A 13,879-nucleotide genomic window follows, 5' to 3' on the forward strand; every position below is an offset into this window, starting at 1 on the left:
AGTCATTTTCGGTGTTTGGACTGATCATCCTGTACTCTGCTTTACCACCCACCAAAAGTAGTGATGATCGTCCAGGCTTGCTGCATAATATTGCCCTTAGCCAAGGCAATCATGCTGAGGAAGGCATTGCAGCAGTCGTGGAGGAAGCTGAAGCGACACAACCTAGGGTAGTTAGGAGTATGAGGAGGGAGGATGTGATTAGGAACGAGCTGATTTATCAGGTATTTGGATGTGTAAAATGTACAAAATCGAAATGGACATGTAAAAACACAATTTAGAACCGTTAATTTACATTAACATTGTCCCTAATGTTTAAAGGATTAATGTCCACCCCTAAGAAATTCTGCCATACCTGTTGGGTCATTTGATGCATACATGCTGGTAAGTATGGTGAACAAATGTACAGACAATGTACTTGACCTTTTTAACCATTTAGAATCATATAAGTGCAACTATTATTATTACTACTATTATTTATACTATCGCCAATCACTGCCTTCTGCCATCTGCCAGAAGGGGGAGCGCATGCAAGAGATGCTCACGTGTGCCGTTCTGAGGGAGCCCGCCACCTCCCTGCAGCTCCCCGCTGGTCCGAAGAAGCTCCCCGCACCCCCGGGCAGGGTTTACGCTCCCCACCATAAACAATATCTGCTTGTGTATAAGAAGTAGAAATTGACTAAAGTAATTGCTGATTATGATCAAAATCGGGTGTACATGTAGGTCAGAAACACTCAATCTGGAAACCGATGACAACGATTCCAGACACGTCGACAGGGTCATCATAACAATACCTCCAACCAAGTTACTTCTGATTCTGATTTTAATGATGCATACTCATATTTTAGGACTAGATTCTAATGTGTCCCCATTCTTTTTTGACCACTAAATTGGGGTACTTTAAGTGCCTAAATTGTCTTACTTGTCGGACGCTAGTATCTGGCAATAGCTTTAGACATCCACATAGTAGCAAAAAAATGTCCATCAATTACCATGTAACATGTACTACTCAATACATTATTTATCTGATTACTTGGCCTTGTGGGCTACATTATGTAGGGAAGAAGGATCACACCCTACAGGAAAGGATGGCCATGCACAGACATGCTATTAAAAATACCATTACTTCTGGATCCAGTGATCAGCCCGTGGCCCGGCACTTTTTGGAGGCTGGACATGGGCTGGCCACCTTACGCTACATGATCATTGACCATGTACCCTACTCAATGAGAGGGGGGTGATCCTTCTGCTAAATTATTGAAATGTGCAGTCTGAGGGATCCACAGACTTGGTACTCTCGCACCTCATGGGCTAAATGAACAACTGGGTTTGAGGTTTATTCTCTAAATTTAATAGGTCTACCAGCTCGCTTTATGTGTATGCCTTTCACAACATGGTTGGTAGTATGTTGTCATTTTTTCATTTTGATTAAGTGTATTGATTACATTGTCGGTATTGATCATTGCCCTGCCACCATCATTGTTTTTAATTGTTTTAAATGTATTGTTTAAACGGGTCGGTCTCTGATGACATCGTCACTGGTGTGTCCGGACACCGTGAGAACTGCACCTTGATAAAAAAACCTTTACGGTTTTGAAACGTTGGTATCATACCCCGTTGTTCGTCTCCTCATTTTCTGAGTGCCGCCGCCCCCCTCGCATGGATTATATACCAAGGACTCTGTTCCCCATTTGGAAGGCACCGGATTTTTATGCAGTTCTCCTACAAATCTGTACATCTGATTTGGGCTCACTGGAGTGCTAACCTCCTGCACCGCTATATATATATATATATATATATATATATATATATATATATATATATATACATATGTCTAGTGTTCGTGAGTCTCTGAAATACTGCCATCTGCTGGCAGAGAGTGAAACTACATCTCTTTCTCACACATGCACAAACACAGAAGGTAGCAGACTAGCTTTCAAAGCTTTTGCTTCGCACGCGCTTACTAGTGTTTATATAGTTTAGGTAGAAATAAAGACACCATGTTATTTTTTTACATACTATAAAGAACACAAATATTCTTGAACATAAGTAAATGGAAAACATAAAATAAATATAAAAGTGTTGTTTTTAAAGACCATAATTGTACTTACATAAAGGATTTTTTTATCTTTGTTAAACATGTGTCTGGATATGAGATTTCTAAAAGACTGCAACAACATTTTGGTTTTAGATCTTCTGCCATAACAGATGCTGAGCACTAAAAGTGACAACCATACCAAACTGTTTCCAGGGACCGCTCACATGTCCCACTGTCAGGAAAATGAAATCTGAAAGCGTTTTATTCTTTCGCTGTATGAATGTTGGCAAAAATCTTTTACAAAGCAGCTTGTGTGTTATGTAAATGCAGCATATTGTGTGTAAAAAATGTCAGCCTTTCCCAGCTGCTACATATTAACCTTGGGCATGGTAATTAGCAGCAGATAATCCTTTTTCCTACTGGCAATATCAGTTTAGTAAATGTATGGCCACACAATAAGATCAGAGATCATATTCTTCATCTAATATGTCTGTCCAATTACAGTACCTTTACTTAATGCTAAAGGCCCTCTAAAATGTTGTATTCCCATCATTTGTTTTAACTGTAAATAAAAGGAATATGGAGTATTTATAGTAATGTTTGGAAATTTCTTATATAATAAAAATATTTATCTCGCTGGCTGTTCCTCTTGTTTTCCATGAAGCCTCCTGCTGATACATTGAGCTCAACTGTTGATTTGGTCGGCATGAATCCTGTTTGTATGATCCTAAAATCTGCACAGCAGCTGCTGTGTCAATTATAGGGTCGTTTGGTGGGGAGGATTGTCCTCAAGGTCAGGCTGCTCCCATGCTTGGCTTTCTGCTGACACAGGTGGAACACAGTCATCCATAAACCCAAGATTTATGATGGTGTCTTCCTCTTCCTCTGCAGGTGGATGTACACATTCTCAAGCAGGTTCCAGCAGTGTTGAATGCTTTTCAAGTTGCTGCAGTGGTCCTGTAAATGGAAACACATGTAAGCTTGGATGTTTGGAGCACAATAAATAACTATTAAGCCTTACACAGCCAGATGCATCCACATATTCATCATGCCAACTTAACTAAAATAACGACTCGGACAACTGAATTGGCCTGAAAGGGGTCAACTACTTATTTAAGGAGGAAGGCCTATTTGAACTAACTCTGATAAAAAATGTCCCTCTGATAAACTATGGCGGCAGGGAGTAGAACGGTTCGTTATAAAAATACACCATAACATTTTAAAAAATAAAAGTAAAAATAAATAACACCAAAGGGCCATCTGCCCTAATGGATGGACCTGCTGTCTCTATCCTTGACCTAGACTCAACTCGCAAGGGTAAAGTTCATCGCCCCACCCTTATGAGGAGGGCCCCCTGCCCGTCTCAGAACAACTTGAGGCGACCGCTCAAAATAAAGTGTCATGAGGGCCCATCTGGACTAACGATGCCCCAAGACAATAACTGTTCTCATACCTCACCACTTTCTCCAAAGGAGCTGTCCCCCATGGAAAATAAAATAACAATTAAAACATAAGGGGGACACTCATCCTTAAAGGCAGTAGGCGCAACCTTCCAAAAACCTTCTCAAAGAGAAAGGGCATCAAGAACAATGTTATCTACAGGTATACAATTAGCTTGCAACATAACATTGTTCACCAAGCCACATAGCACAATTTGCGCTAAAAATTCTCAGAACCAAGATGGAGGTTGACTTCTGCCGATTTAAAGCAAAACCAAAGCCTATAATTGTTGCACCAAAAGCCAACCTCCCTGTTCTGTATAGCGTCATCCCATAGTTCCAGTGTGACCATTATAGGATGCACCACTAATAAAAACACCTTCTTAGTCAAATTTTTCTCCGCCCATTCCTCCTGCACCATCTAGCAGTGATCTCCCTCCGACCCCAAACATCATTGAGGCGGGAGAAAAATGAATCCCAAATCAAAACGTCTCCGCAAATTTTTAGGGAAAAGCCCAAGAAAAGATGAGGGCATCTAACTCCCACTGTCGCTTTCTCCAGCTTCTAAAAAAACATCCTGCCCATGTGAGTAACCCTAAACGTAACACTAAACAAGCCCGAAAGTGATTGAGCCTGCTTAAGTTTAAGTTTACCCGCAGCAAACGCAATCTCGCCATGAAGACGCAAGACTTCATCTAGAGGGAGCCTACATAAACCTACTACAGTGTCTATATCGAAACCCAAATAACTAGGACCTCTAAGTCCATGACAATAGATTAGCACAATGCCTCAAACCCGTGGGTCCAACAAGCAAAAAGTAATCTACTGTAAATAGTGACCTATGCCAGACACGCCTTTGTAGTTCAGCAAACACCAATGCAAAAAGATTCTTCAAGGCATTTATTGAAATAAAGCCCATCCCTTAGCTTAAAAGGCCCATATACTGGAAAGCTGAGTAGTGTAAATAATAATATATATAAATATATAGACTAAAATCTGCTTCAACATCCATCCTGTATGCGAGAGCCCAGAAACTGACACCTTGCACCTAACATTAAAGGCACAGCACTATCCTTCGCTTCCCTTTATTCACCCCTTGTTCTGCACCAAATAACCTTCATCAGCTGGACAATTCCAACTGGTGCATGTTGCCATAGCTTCACTAACTTCATTCCCCAAGTCAGGATCAAAAGAGGACTCACCGCGATGATCTGGCTCAACCCTTGTGGCTCTCTTCTTCCAGGATTCATTCTGCAATCAATGTAGCAGCATCAACTGAAAATACACAAGAGCCAACTTCTCCAAATGCTATATTGTCATTGAGAATAGCGTCCCTAAGCATGGGCCTATAATGCCGAGTGCACATTGCAGAGGACAAAACAAGAATAATAACCCATATACCAGCAGATGAAGCCACAGCACACCCTAAGGCTAAGGCATACAGCAGCTCACGCAGAGACCTGGATCCCCCTAGAACACAGCAGAACCAAGTGCATTTATCATGAAAATTACATATGAAAATACACTTTATACTGAGACTGACTCTAGACTAACTTCTATTAGTGAACGGGTGAAAAATGATTTGATTGCAAAACACCATTGAATGATATTTCACCTGTGCGGCGGTATGCAAGGGCAATGTGTTAGCGTACACATCCCTTCACATTCTAGGGAGGGGATTCGGTCGTTGGGGGGTGGGAGTTCGGCGGGCAGCGTTTACCTGTTCACTAGGCTGTGAAGCAGCCTAGCGAACAAGTCTGATTCGGGGCTGAAGTGTTTTCCTGCCTGGCTAGGTATTTGTCCCTACTTCCTCTGCGCCTTCCTGCCCTAAGTTACTGCCTCCTACATGCACACCTCAGCCTTTCTCTTTTCTCTCTGCATAACCTCCAAAGAAACATGATATACAGTACTGTACAGAGAAGACAAAAACAACAAAAAGTACACAAAACAGCAAAACTTACACAAAACACACACAAAACATAGAAAGAACTAAAATAAAAACATGGGCATCTGACATAAGCGGGCGGCGTTAAGCGAACAACCACTGCTTAGCAAGCGGTATTGAATCACCCCCTCAGTTCCACCCTGTTCCAGCCCATTTTAACCTTTGCATACATACATACATACATACATACAGCTGGTCTTTAGAGGAACTCATACATACAGTATGAGAACATTTTTCGACAGCAAAAGAAAATAGAATAAAACATAATATATTAAAGAACTAGATACGTGAACTTCTTTTTTTCTTTCCCTTTCTCATTCTCCTGTCTTTTATGTTCTTTAACAGGATCTTCTTTTATATTCTGCTTGTTTTTCTGTTTCACTTCCTTCCGGGGTGCAGCCAGGGACTGACTATCCATGACCTTGCCTACATCGGAGTCTCCTATTGACAGAGGATCTCATCAGAGGCAGAACTCTGGGAGGCAATGGAGTCTTCTGCCACCGGGCCCCTGCTCCCAAGGGGGCACCTCTCCTCCCCATGCAAGTATAAATCAGTTATTTAAAAGCCAACAATATTGCTTCTGTGGCTGAGTTCTGAGAAATATATGTGTTATCTATCTATATTTCTTGACAGAAATATATATTTTATATAAGGATTTATTGTGTTGTGTTGTGTATATGTGGGGGGGGGGGAGGTCACCAATATATATCTTGCCTCCGGGCATCTGGAACGAACTGGATCTCATAGAGTTACAGACTCATAGGAGTATATCAAAGATGTTCTAGAATGAATAAATACTGGAGCTTTGTATTACAAAGGAGAGGCTTGCATGGCATTTACACAATCTTTATTATTTTATCTGGGGGTAGGCTTGGGCGTGGGGCACCAGAGATGTCTTAGGAGGGTTCTGGGTGGAACAGTCGCTAGCAGCATGGCATCCATGTCAATATACATTAGTCACACACACTGCTTCCCCCTTGCTTGTTGTGCACTACTGTACTGACTCCCATAGCGCATCCGCATAGTCACCTCTTTACTGTGATATGATTGCCTATGCAGAGCCAAATTAATCAAAGCCTATTCTGTAACTTCATTTTTACCTACAGGGCCACCCTCTAGACCACCAGAGAAGGGGGACTGAAACATTAGGAGCCAGATGCACTAAGCTTTAAAAAGTGATAAAGTGGAGAGTGATACCAAACAATCAGCTTCTATCATTCTACAGGCTGTGCTTGGAAAAATTGACAGTTAGGAACTGGTTGGCTGGGGTTTTATTAGTCTCCACTCTATCATCTTTTTGAAGCTTAGTGCATCTGGCCCTAGGTAAGGTGAGGCCTGGTGGGTGCAAGTTGGTAAGTTTGACCTGATACACATGCACAGTACAGTGGAAGAGTCACAGAGTAACAAGTTCGGAGCCGGAGAGCAGGGTGCAGGGTACTGCAGGTCTATGAGCGAAGACAGTTCATAACATAAAGTATAAATGATCATCTGTTTTCTGCGCTTCCCCTGTTTACAGAGCATTGTATATACAGTACATCAGTGTGCAGCTCTTCCGGCTAACAGTACCGCAGCGAGACAGATTTTTCCGAAAGAGAAATCCGAAATTCTACTTGTAATATAAATATTGAAGTCATGAATGCTATATCGAGGTTTAAACTTACTGTACCTAATCATTTCTATATATTACATTCTGACCCAGCAGCATTTCAATTAAAGTAGAGATTATTTTTGACGCCCTGAGGTGTGGTAATATGTCATTCTGAATTAGGTGCACATAAATTTATGTCTTGTAGGCAGCGCTAGTCAATTAAACTCTTTAATGCAAAGGCACTGACTGCAATTCAAATATTAACACCACAAATTGTTCCAACATTTCCAACAAATCCAGTTGACCCTTTTATTGTTTTTAGCGAAGCCTTAGTTTAATGCAATTATTTTTTCCCTTTATCGTTTTGTCTGGATATATTAGAGTTACTTTGCTAAGATAACAGTATGGGTAATATAATTCAACCTAATATGTTACTTACAAGCCACAAAAAGTTTTTGTTTTCCAACCGTTCCAAAAAGCGCTGCTTGCAGTTATATACATTCAAAAATCAATTTTTATTTAGAGAAAATAAAATGCTCAATGTTAAGTTGTTTATTGCTGAACAAAAACAGTTATGCAACAGCCACTCTTGTTGGAAATTTAATTGTAATAAACCATTTTTTTGTAAATTTCATGCCTTTCAAACGCCGCACGATTCAGCTAAAATTGATTACTTCTGAAATAACATTAAGTTCCACAGCGTGAGTCGGCTGCATTATTTTATTCTCTTCTTATTATTACAGTAGGGATTTTGAAAAATGTGTTATTGAAAGCATATTTTAGAAGGAAAAAAACATTACATTTGTCCATGCTTCCATTTAAAGAGGACTTTCACCATGTTATACTATTATATTCTATAATATTCTATATACAGTGTATAAGGCAAAAGTAAAAAAAAATGGGTAGTCGCCCATGGAAATGCCCAGTGTTTTATGGGCGTCCCAATGAAAACGTTGGGCGTTCCATTGGGTATGCGGACGTGACGATGTGTGTCGGGGTGGATGACTGACGTCATGTGCCCTATCTTCGCTCCACCACTCGCAAATAAAAGTCAGTTCCCACTGACGAACACAGGAGAAACCATTGGTGGTCAGTGACCATGAAATGGTTTCTCCTGCTGCGGTGGCATGTGAAGGGATGTGTTCAGCTGGTGAATCCACCTGGTCTCCATTCTCAGCAGGTTGCCATCTCGGTCCCCCCGGCGGATTGATGGAGGGATGTGATCCAAGATCATATATTTGAGATCGGTGAGGCTATGTCCAGCTTGGCGGAAGTGCTTGGCCACCGGTTGGTCATTTCCTTTGCCAGATAGTGCCTGCCCTATTGCTGACCGGTGAAGGGCCATGCGCTCCCTGAAAGATCTAATTGTCTTGCCGATGTACAGCAAGTTGCAAGGACATTGAATCATATACACCACATGGGTGGTCTGGCACGTTAGGATGTGTCTGATTGAATATGACCTCTTGGTAGTCGGATGTATGAATTTGTTCCCGGTTAGTAGATGCTGGCAAGTGGTGCAGCCCAGGCATTTGTAACATCCAGGCGGACGGGTCAGAAAATTGGACCTGGTTGCAACATTGGAGGAAAAGCCGGTAATGTCATTATGCACTATTGCATCTTTAATACTCCTGCCTTTTGTGTGGCAGATCATGGGTCTCTTGGTGTTGAGACTTGGGAGGCTTCTATCCGACTTCACTATGGGCCAGAGTGCTCTGGTGGCCCTCGGGAGGACTGCACTGGTGACATTATACTTGGTGACAAAGGGTAATACTTCCGATTTGCGGGTGGAGGGGGTTGCTTCAGAATTGGTAGATAATAATAGATCTCTGTTCATCGAGAGAACCTCCTCTTTCTGTTGCAGTAGATGTTTGGGGTCATAACCTCTATCAGCAAATTTGGACACAAAGTTGTCAAGGACCATCGGTAGCTTGGTTATTTCTCTGGTAATTCTCGCTGCCCTCATCATCTGCGATTTGGGCAGGGCCGATTTCAGTGATCGAGGATGGAAACTCCTGAAATTCAACAGGGTGTTCCTGTCGGTAGGTTTGGAATAAATGTCCGTGGCAAACTGGCCTGCTTGTAGGGTAACCCTTACATCAAGGTAGTGCACTTCAGTGGGTGAAAATTTATACGTTAGCTTGATGGGTGACTCCCGACTATTTATAGATGCCATGGTTGATTCCAGCTGTTGTTGACCTCCTGTCCAAACCATGAATAGGTCATCTATATATCTAGTGAGCATTAGAATGTGTTGGCTGATGTCCCGATTGTCAAAGAACATGGTGTTTTCCTGCTTGAACATATAAATGTTGGCGAATGATGGAGAAATCGCACTGCCCATAGCGCACCCGTTAAGTTGGCGGTAAAAATGCCCATTGAACAAGAAGTAGTTATTCTTTAAAGTAAGTTTCATGAGAGTCATGAATAGATCCAGGTCAAGTCCATGCATATTATTGACTAACAAAAAGTCTCTCATCACCATTAGGCCATCCTCCTGCGGAATGCTGGTGTAAAGGCTGGTCACATCCATTGTGACCAGCAGTGCCCCCTCTGGGATTGTTGGTATAGAGGCTAGGGCATGAAGGAAGGCTGTGGTATCTTTGATATGAGACGGTTGTACGGTAATCAATGGTTGCACTATGGTGTCCAAAAACTGAGAAACAGGTTGGTAAATGGAATTGTGGGCACTGATGATGGGACGTCCAGGGGGTTTCTGTAGGGACTTGTGGATCTTGGGGACGGTGAAGAAAACTGGAACTGATGGATTATCTTGTGTGAGGGCTGTCTTCAATTTTTCGGGAATCAGGCCAGACTTGTGGGCTGTGGAGAGAATTTTATCCAGTTCGGATTTGAACTGGTTAGTAGGGTCTCCATGTAGTTTCTGGTAAACGGTCTCATCAGCCAGTTGGGAGTCAATTTCTTCAATGTAGTCAGCTAGATTTAAGATGACGGTACCACCACCCTTATCCGCCGGCCTAAAAACTACATCCCTGTAGTTGGCCAGTTGTTTCAAGGCTGTCCGTTCTTCTCGGCTCAGGTTACTATGGGTGGGATGTGGTGCTTCTTGGTACCGGGCCACTGAGGCATCCAGTAATCTTAAGTAAGCTGAAATGGAGGCGTTCTGGGACTGGGGGTCAAAGGTAGATTTGTTTCTGGAGCTGATGAACTTTTGATGTTGGTTGGGTGCTGGAGGAGGTGGATGTGATTGAAAGAATTCTTGCAGCCTTAGTTTGCGTCCAAATCGATAAATGTCGGTCTTCCATGTTAATGCATCAAAAGGGGTGGTGGGGATGAAGGATAGGCCCAAATCAAGTACTCTGAGCTCGGTTTCACTGAATTGCCTGTTTGAGAGATTGTGTATCAGCGATTCCTTTTGTCTTTGACTCTTTCGGATTCTCTTATTCTGACCTCCCCTACGGGCGGTCGGCCTGCCCTTCTTCTGGTGTCCTGTGAAGCGGTCACGGGTAGGGGGGTCCCTAAAGGGAGACTAGAATCGGGTGCGTCGGAGTCAATTAGGAAGTCGCTGTCACTGTTGGACGATGGAGGAGCATTTCTAGGTGCTGCACTTCTGGTTCTGCGACGAGCGTTATACTTAGATGGGGCGTAGTTAGATTGGCCGTCGACGCGGCCTCCTGACAGCCACCTGTAGACTGAATTGCGCTCATAGTCCTCCTTGACTATGCTAAGCTTATTGCGCTTAAATCTTAGGAGCTCTCTCTGGTAATTTTCGCAGTCAGTCTGCAGTTTAGTCATCCAATCGGTGCTGGGGTCGGTACTGAGCGTGGCTTTGTATTTGGTTTCATGGGATTGGATCTGGTCCTTAGTCTTCTGCAGCTCATGGCCTGCCTCCTCTACCACCAGGAGCATCAGGTCATGGCTGCATTTATTAAGTATGCCGATCCATTTTCGACAAAACGCTGGGTTGTGGCGCCCTATGGTGGGCTTGTTCCTTACCCTGAAGCCGCGTGGTATCATTCTGTCTCTCAGGTAGTCGGACAGTGACACACCATGAAGCAAGAAATCTATCTCGCGCTTTTTTTATTTGAACCATTGGCGATAGAGATGCTCTGGACTAGGGTGTTCCTCTATGCTATCCAGGCTTTGTTTGAATAGCAGGCGGTTGAAATCGTCATCAGAGTAACTGTGGAAATCGCCTCTATCGATGGTGAGTCCAGCAAAGCCAGGTACATTCGGGGCACCCGGTTCCTGGATGGAAGGGGCCGGCATGGGGGCTGAAGAGCCCTTGGATGTCATCTGGAGCTCATAGGCGTGCGCAGCCCATTTTATAAGGGGGTGCACCATTGAAGGGGGCGTGTCCATCACTATCTACTGGGCGTGTTCATCATCTCCTATTATTACACATAATGAAACACACTAGACATAATGTCACGCACAATAATGCCCATCACACATGCCACACACCGTAATGCCCATTACACATTATGTTAGGGCTTAAAAAAATATTAGCAAAACAGGGACAATAGGGACTGTGCACGTCGAAGGCGCGCGACAAAAATTAACACATACTTACATGCATATTACACATCACACAGCCATTACATAGTATACCACATTCCATAATGCCCAATACACGTTGTACGTGTAATTCCCATTCCTCACACCATGATGCCCATTACATGTTACGCCTCAGACTGTGATGGCCATTACAGATTATGCCATGGGGGGGGTGTGAAATGTTCTTTGCCAGGAGTCACATGCTCCCTGGGAAGGGGGTGGTTAAATGCTCGTTGACAAGGGGAGTTTCATGCTCATTGCTGGGGGTGCGCATTGTACACCAGTGCTCCCGTGAATCTGCACTTCCGGGTAGTGCTGGGCACTCTTCTTATAAGATGCCCACCGGAGCCGCAGCCTCCTTCCCTTTTGAGCCGCTGGCCGGATGCTACACGCCGCACACTGAAGCTACTTTACCTGTCAGCGGCAGGCAGCATATGGTCAGCCGCTCAAAAGGGAAGGAGGCTGTGGCGGGCACAGGACACTTGTACCCCAAGTGCCCAGGGGCAAATGCCCACCCGCACACATAGTATACACACACACACACACACACATACAAACATACAGAGCCCCCCACACATAGTATACATATGCACTGCCCCCCTTTGCTCACCCACATACACACATACAGATGTAGTATATACATAAAGAGCCCCCCACACATAGTATACATATATATAGCCCCCCTACAGTATGCACTAATATATATATACACACACAGTATACATATACACAGCCCACACATATATACACACATAGTATACATACAGGCACAGCATGCACACACACACACAATGTCCTGTAGTATACACAGAGCCCCCTCCCACACAGATAGTATACCTATACACAGCCCCCCTATGCACACATAGTATACTTACAACATGCTGATAAACACACACCTTTATGACATAACATAAAAAAGTAGCCAGCATTATTAAAAACCAATATACCTTCCCCCTCTCCCTCTAAAACAAAGTCATAGCCTCATAACATACACATCCCCCTGTTCCAGCTCACCTGCAGCACATTTCAAACACAAGGAAGTCCTCACTCGGCCAGCACTGTTTAGTAATGCCTGAGAGGAACTGTCTGTGCACTTCAGTTCCCCCTACAGGCAGCCAGGGTCCTCACACGTCTGTCACTGCAGCCGGCTCCCGAAAAAAAAAAAAAAAAGCTATTCTGTGATGTCGGACCTGGCTACGATCGTGCGGGGGTGCCTGCCATTAGGAGGTGCCTGTGCACCCCCGGCACCCCCCTTGCGCACGCCTATGCTGGAGCTTGAGCAATGAAACAGGGAATCGGGGGGGTTTCAAACGTAAAGAGCAGTAACACAATGGTTAGAGCTGAGGTATAGCCAGTGGATTGCACCGTGGGTAAAAGGTCACCTCTTGGACCTTATGTGCGGGTGTAGGCACACTCAATTAAGTAGCAGGGGTGCCCTGTCTCCAGTGGACCTGTAGGGGGTCCTGCATGTAGTGGGTCGACGGACTGGCACTCTCCTCTCCTGGGTCAGCCGCCCTGGTGCTCGGCTAAGCAATATTTGGATGGATGGACAAAAAAGCAGGCACTCCAGGGACTTGATGTAAATCGTGTATTGAAAAAAATCAACAATAAACAAAGCCAACGTTTCGAGGCAACAACGCCCCTTTGTCAAGGCAAAATCAATGGTGAAAATACAGCAATCAATAGTGTAAAGGTGACTCATGGATGAGTCACCTAGGCAACCAGCCAGCTTGCGTTTCAGCCAGGCTGGACCCAGCTTACAGCGCGTCCATATCCTGTAGTGACGCACTTCCTGCTACTACTTCCGGCTAGGGAAATGGCGCTGAGCAGCAGCCCCGGGATAACGGAGACACGCTGCTACCTTATTTAAGGGTGAGTCACCTTTACACTATTGATTGCTGTATTTTCACCATTGATTTTGCCTTGACAAAGGGGCGTTGTTGCCTCGAAACGTTGGCTTTGTTTATTGTTGATTTTTTTCAATACACGATTTACATCAAGTCCCTGGAGTGCCTGCTTTTTTGTCCATCCATCTATATATATATATATATATATATATATATATATATATAATGTCCCAAAAGAAGCAGCACATCCGCCAAAGAGAAGATACTTTAAAGGGTGCTCAGCCAGAAGACCAATAGTGGTCAGCAATACATCCGTCCAGACTCGGTGGCACTCCCCAATAATACAAGGTACACACAGGTGTGTGTGTATATATATATATATAGATATATATATATCACTGTGTCACTGTGTGATCTACATTAGCAGCCATTTTTTAAAAGGCAGAAAGAACCCTTGCCTCTTAAAGAATTGCTGCTTTAAATCCAGGGACTGGGGTCAATTTACTAAGA

At 43.7% G+C, this 13,879-nt stretch overlaps 1 long non-coding RNA gene across 1 annotated transcript; it reads right to left on the reverse strand.

Annotated features, from left to right (window-relative positions):
- Positions 1-2,065: 2,065 nt before the first annotated feature.
- On the reverse strand, positions 2,066-4,752 carry LOC146031497 (uncharacterized). Its single transcript, XR_014456969.1, has 2 exons — positions 4,677-4,752; positions 2,066-2,992 (listed from the first exon to the last, which is right to left on the reverse strand). It is a non-coding gene; the product is annotated as an uncharacterized LOC146031497 (long non-coding RNA).
- Positions 4,753-13,879: the final 9,127 nt, after the last annotated feature.

This window comes from Crinia signifera, chromosome 1 (assembly GCF_055691185.1).
Source record: "Crinia signifera chromosome 1, ASM5569118v1, whole genome shotgun sequence".
In the NCBI taxonomy this organism is placed as follows: Eukaryota; Metazoa; Chordata; class Amphibia; order Anura; family Myobatrachidae; genus Crinia; species Crinia signifera.